General features: G+C 40.2%; 1 long non-coding RNA gene across 1 annotated transcript; it reads left to right on the top strand.

The window, feature by feature from the left end:
- Positions 1-283: 283 nt before the first annotated feature.
- Positions 284-3,823, top strand: LOC125942596 (uncharacterized). The gene is made up of 3 exons (XR_007465247.1): positions 284-365; positions 1,764-1,864; positions 3,718-3,823. It is a non-coding gene; the product is annotated as an uncharacterized LOC125942596 (long non-coding RNA).
- The last annotated feature ends 3,026 nt before the right edge of the window (positions 3,824-6,849 follow it).

Here is a 6,849-nt window from a genome sequence, read left to right as displayed (position 1 = left end):
CGTGCGTTCGTGCGTGTTTTGTGAGTACTTTGCGTGTGTGCGTGCGCGCGCGCGTACGTGTTTTGTGAGCGCTTTGCGCGTGCTTGTATGCGGGTCTTTATGTGCTTGCGCGTGCGTGCGTTCGTGCGTGCGTGTTTTGTGAGTGCTATGTATGTGCGTGCGCGCGCGCGCGCGTACGTGTTGTGTGAATTTTTTGCGGGGGCGCGCATGCTTGTATGTGTGTGTGTGTGTATTGAATAAAGTCGGTAGTTTTACACGCAATCAACCTCTTCAAAATTGGTGCAGCGGCTGCCCCGCCCTGAAAACCGAGTTTGGTGTCGAGCCACTCTGGAATATATGGAGGCGCCGGAGGACCAGTGGAAGGTGTAAGTTTCCTCCTTTTTCCCTCCTCTACCCTGATGAATCCACTTCCTTGATTGTTATTGTGAAATAAACGTTTCATCAACAGCATAAATACATGAATCAGAAATCCGCAAAGTGTGTTGCACGATTACACTAATTTCGATCGTGAAACGTGTACCTTGGTTTAGCCCACATTTCCTTGTAGTAGGCAACTGCTTATGAGGCGGCGGCGGGCGAAATGCTGCCGCCCTTTTCGCCCGCACAAAAAATGTTTTGCCTACAAATGCAAAAACGCCCGTGTCTCGTGCATTGGGGGCACGTTGAAAAACCCCTAGGGGTCAGGATCAATCCAGAGTCGGCCGCTATCCCGCGCCCCTTAATCAAATTGTCGTTTTGACACGTAATACTCCCGAATTCAAGGAGACAACTGCTTAAATTGTGAATAGCTGGTTATTTGCGATATTCCGCATATAGCAATTGGTTTAAGCCGCTTTTATTGAAGATATCAAGTGCTAAGATTTAGGTCTCTCTGGGGTGGTTCTCATGCCCTTCGAAAATTGTCCTCTATAGCCCAATTATAATTCGTAAAAATGGAATTTATATGGCATGCCCTCGGACTCGAGAATGTGTTTGATTGAGCGGTAGGTTTAATTGAGAAGGTTGCAGTGAGTCCAATAATTTTTTTAATGCTTTCTCAGTAGGGGTGTCAAAGTGTAAAAAAAAAGCGTATGTGTGTGAGTAAATTGTTGAAAGCGAGCCATGTGGTGCAGGTGTGCGTGTGTGTGTGTAAGACTTCGCTCCTCGAAAGGGCAGGACTTGTGTAAAGTGACTTGTTGAACAACACTTTGCAAATGTGATGAACATGGTTTAAATAATGGATTTGAGACCTGCAAGGAGTTGCGACATTCTAACGCATTCCTCTTGCATTTACCGCGGATTTGCCACTGAATTGTACAACTCTCTGGTGTTGTTTGGCCAGAAAAGGCAAGGAAACAATAATTAATCAAATTTGCTTCATTCACACTATTTATAGCCAACATAGTAGCCCAAATCACTAGTGTGATCGAGTATATATTTGCAATGTGGCACTAAGATTACTCAATACATTCAACTTAGCCGCTTTCATAGCTGGTAATAAACTTAGTGAGGCACTAAAAGAAATATTAAACAATAGAAATACAACTGGCACAGCACTGGCAACAGTGTATGAGCAGGCAAACGTATATGTGTGTGGAAATTTCAATGCAATGAGCTTTCACTGCAACATCTGTGGTATGAAGCTTTTTTTTTCTCAGTAAGCTGTACCGAGTCCATACTTTGATTTTTCTCTTGCCAACCAAAATCACCTTCATTGCCAGTGATCTTGTCTCTCGTTGTGGTAGCATTTGTTTAGGTGGAACTAAAAATGTCATTTCTTGCAGGTCATCCAGATGACAGCCTCACAATTCGCAGCCTTTGTGCTCTCCATCAGAAACCCATCAGGGGCAAGCCACTTATGATTGCCTTCAGACAAGACAACATTGTAAGTAGATATAGGCGTGTAGTCGAATATTCTGAAACAAGTTTCCATTAATTACTGTGAGGCTCCTTTGTTAGGCTTAGGTTCATATTTTGTGCAGTTGTGTGTATGCAGTTTTTAGATATTGCCGATGGCACAGTGCACATTGCAGATATGACGACTATGAAGTATATACTTGCAATTTCATCATTGCCTTTCGTAATGAAATTTTTCTTTTGTGCAAGGATATTCAGACATTGGGGCATTTCAGCATCATATTCTGTATTGTGCATTCAGTGCTCATTTCAAGTTACCCTCCTCCTACCAATTTATTTGCGGGAAAAGAGTATTTGTTTACCCTCTGCAATGCGATTCTTATTTGCTCATTGCGTCAAACTCCTACCTTTAATTATCACATAATTATCACAACCTCAAAATTTCGGCTGTTATTGTTTTGAAAACAGTATCAAAATCAAAATGTGCTAGATTGCTATCAAGACTGCAAGGGAATTGAAGAAATTGCAAGAAACCGTGGCTTCTTATGGTAGTTGAAAACCTCTTTTCAGCAAACCATGTGCCTATTTCGTTTACTGAGCTGCTCATGAAATTCGCAAGCATGTTTGATTTAACACAGTCGTTACAGGAGAAGAGAAAAAAAGATTAACACGAGCACTTTTCATGAGGATGCAATGCTTTTGGATATTCTCCAGGTGGCAAAATTTACAGTTAGGAGAAAGAGTGACCTGGAATCGGAGAAGGTGGGGCAGGGAGCCAATTTGCAGCCATTGTGACTCATGCATGTAGTGGCAACACAGGATGAGAAATAGTGGCACTGCGGTCTAGTAAATAGGTCACCACTTACATAAACTCCCCCACAGTGAGGGGGAAACGTAGGATATGTTGTCCAATAAAGATGGTGCTTTTAGGATACAGCAGGAAATTTTAGGCTCTAGTTGAGCAGCTACAACATGAAGGACCACGTAAATTGTAGGAAGCCAACATAAACTGAGTAGAAGGACATACGTCTCTGTTCAGAGCACGAAGTAGAAATTGGGAGCATCAGGAAGGATTGTAAGTATAAATAAGGGAATAGTACTTGTCAGCGTATTGCCTAGCTAACAAGGGCAAAAAATAGTTGGCAGGACGTTCTATATTTTCCAGGGAAATGTGCTGAAACACTGATTCTTACTCAGTCAGTAAAGAAATATACAACAATAAATAAAAATAACTACGTATACAGAAAAGGCCTTGTAGACTGCATTGGAGAGTTGGACATTGTTGAGCTAGATGCAAGTACTGCTTTGCTACTGTAATGCAGGGCAGGTGAGAATGCAGTTGGGCGTTTCGTCATTTTCGTCTGTTGTGCACTCTCTCTGTACGATAGTGCTCTTCGTCTCGGAGTGTATAAATGTTGCATTCAAAACAATTCTCATGCCTTGAGCACAGCAGTCTTATTGTGTCTTCTCCCATGAAGTCTTCTGCTGCAGTGCTTCTTAAGTGTAATGCACAACTTCATTGCAGATTTTATATTGCGAGTTTTATATTGCGGTCACATCCATGCTCCTGGAGAAATGCCCATTGCTAAGAGATGTCGTTGGTAGAGTCTACATTTTATGCTCTTATTTTCCATAGTGAAAAGGCTACTGTATATTCATTTTTGCTTCTATGCCATTTTGTATTCACGATGACTTAGTGATCGCGGTTTCTAAATTTGAAAACTGGAACTTTTGCCTAATTGAGCTGTGCCTTGTATTCGGTCACAATAATTAGGGGTGTTGTTTTCAGAAGCTTGTTGCCTTATCAAATTCCCCGCAGTGTATAGGATCGTAATGAAATGTAGAGTCAACTCTCATGATTCTGTTATTTTGCTAATGCAGGAAGCAGGATTCCAGCACAGCCATCTGCTGCACTTATGGTCAAGATGCTCAGACAATGGAGTCCCTGTTCCTTGTGGTTAACCGTGAACAGTATTCTCGCTTTTATGAAAGCTAAAGGTGATTTCCTGCATAAATTAGAATTTTGCAGCTAAATGTATACACTTTATTCTAATTTGAATCAACTAATATATGCTGTTTAATACTCTTATACTGTTTGATACAATCATTTCTTGTTGGAAAATAGTAAGCATGATGTTTAACATTTATTTATGCATTACTGGCTGATGCATGATGGCCTGTGTTTAAATAATGTGAACTCACACATTTGAAGCTTCATTCAGTAACCAGAGTATGGCTGATTTAATAAACATTATTTGCTCATTTATGTACAAGCCCTAATCTTCCATTATCGCACCAAGTACAAATAATTTAGAAATTGGCAATGTATCATCCGCATGTGGCCAGTAGAGTACCTTAATGAACAGTGGTTTGTTTTTATAAGGCCGCCATTGATACGGCACTTCGCACCTAAACAGTAATAAATCTGGCATATTTAGGCTGTCTTGCAGTAGAAAAAAAAACATTTTCTGGCAACATATTTTATAACAGACCATGCATTGCCTTCGCATTACAAAATTTAAGGAAACCAGAATTTTAATTGGAAAATCTGCTACACAGCATTTTTAGCTCAGAGAACTCTATTTACATTTAAAAAGATTTAGGTGGGAAAAAAATTTTCTTGCTCAAGGAGTCTCGTTGAGGAGCGAAAATTCATCTTGATGCTCCTGGGTTAAACCTTATTTAAAGCAAGTTCATGTGTGAAACATATGGTGTTTCAGTATATCAAAAATGTGCGCCAGTCAAGCTTTATATCGACTTTCCAAATCAGCTTTTCACAATGATTTGCCATGACATTGGTGCACAAAATAACAGGGTGAGTTTCTTGTGTGCTTGCTCTGCATTTCATGTACTTCCCTAATTGACCTTTGCAATATATTTTTTTTCAAGGCCACCAAAACTAGAATTTTTGTACCTGAAATTTAATAGTGAAAATTTATTCCTTTAAGTGGCACCAAACAGGCTGTTTTAGGCTTACCATATATACAGGTTGTTTCAGTTAACTTAAGCTAAACATTAAATAAGTGCAAATGCTACGTAGCTGGACAGAACCAAGGTAATGTTGTTCGCCGTCGCTTGGAGATACTCAGACTATTTTTGTACTAGGCCTAATTCGATAATTAGACCTAATTATTTATTCAACTTCTCAATTATTATAATTAGATGAAAAGTGTCAATGAGTAAATTGTAGAGCAACATGAGACACTCCCAATACAGCTTTCTGTTGCTCAATACGTGCAACATAAAATGGTTTTTCCGAGCGTGAAAAAGCCCGTGAATATACGCAAAATTTTCGTCCGACTGGCCGCTTGAGGCACTTTATGTGTATTCGCGGGCATCTTTCACGCTCGGAAAAACACTTTTGTGTTGCAGTATTGAGCAACAGAAAGCTGTATCGGGAGTTTCTCATGTTGCTCTATACAATCTTCTAATTGAAAATTGACTGAAACACCCTGTATATAGGACAGATTTGATCAGTTATATTAAAAAACATTTTTGTAGGAAATGTAAATTTTCATGTACTTACAAATGTATTTGGTGATTGCACATTTTAGGTTGTTATGTATGTATTATGTAGTTATGTATTCTAGCATGGAATAAATATATTTACTTTCCTTGAAAATGCAGTATCGTATATGTCTTGCTGGTTCGTATTACATTTTATATGGATATGTAAAGCGTAATAACCATTGATGTAGATATACACGCTCAGAAGTTATAGTTTGCTAGGTTGCATTTGTGCAGTGAAGACAGGTTTTGCCCTGAATTACTAATATTTATTGTAATCCACACGTATAAATGTTGGGTATGCCTATCGAAACTTCAAGCTTGGCTATCGGACGCCGTGCTTGGTAGCTGAACTTGAACCTTCTGGCACACACGAGTTATGCCTGGATCGCTCTATATAGTCATAATTCAAGGTATGTACAGCTGAGCCTGCCTTCCCTATACTGTAGAAATAAAGGGTGTACACCCTTTCAACACCTATGAAAATGGGTGTTAATGAGGACTAACACCCTAACACCCTTCATAATTTTTGCTGGACACCCTTCCTCTAGGGTGCTATAATAGCACCCCAACTGTAGGGTGTAGGAAACAGCACCCTTAGGGTGTCCGTCTGGCGACAAACTTATTTACACCCTTAAGGGTGTTAAAATGTTTAGTGTGTAGAAGTAAACTCACGCGCACGTAGGCAGCAAGAGCTGCATCAGCATTTCACTCCTCCATCATTAACTGTATCATCCACCAATATCAGAAGTATTCTTTAAATTATGAGGTTTTACGTGCCAAAACCACGATCTGATATGAGGCACGCCGTAGTGGGGGACTCCGGAAATTTGGACCACCTGGGGTTCTTCAACATTCCCCTAAATCAAAGTACACGGGTGTTTTCGCATTTCACCCCGATCGAAATCCGGCCGCCGTGGCCGGGATTCGATCCCGCGACCTTGTGCTCAGCAGGCCAACACCACAGCCACTGAGCAACCACGGTGGGTAGAAGTATTCTTTCTAAACGTGATATGATCTCTTCTTATGTCGATGATAGTCATTCAGATATTCTTGTCTTCACTGAGACGTGGTTAAACGCTGACATCACTGACAGCGAAATGTTTTTCTCCTGCCAACAGCTACAGTATTTACCGACGTCATAGCATGGGGAGAAGGGGTGCTAGTGTTCTTCGTGAAAAGAAAAGATACATCATTTCATACGATTTTGCTTCATGTACTAGATTGAAATTATCTGGGTAGTTTCCATATTTCATTCCACAAATGTATTGATCCGCAGCTGTTAACACCTTCCCGATTATCATTATTACTTTTTAGATAAGTTATGCAGTAGCATTGTGCCATTGAAATCTGCTAGGCTAGTACAGTGTATCTCGGTGATGAATTCAATTTTCCACTAATTACCAGAGGGCGCTTGTATTTTTATTGTAATAACTCGCCTGACTTCATTACCTTATTTTAGAGTTTAAAATACGGTAGACCTCATTCTAACAACTGTACGCGGAA

The sequence above is a fragment of the Dermacentor silvarum genome, chromosome 1 (assembly GCF_013339745.2).
Source record: "Dermacentor silvarum isolate Dsil-2018 chromosome 1, BIME_Dsil_1.4, whole genome shotgun sequence".
NCBI lineage: Eukaryota > Metazoa > Arthropoda > Arachnida > Ixodida > Ixodidae > Dermacentor > Dermacentor silvarum.
Note: the sequence above shows the minus strand (reverse complement) of the source record. Positions and strands in the feature narration are given on the sequence as shown.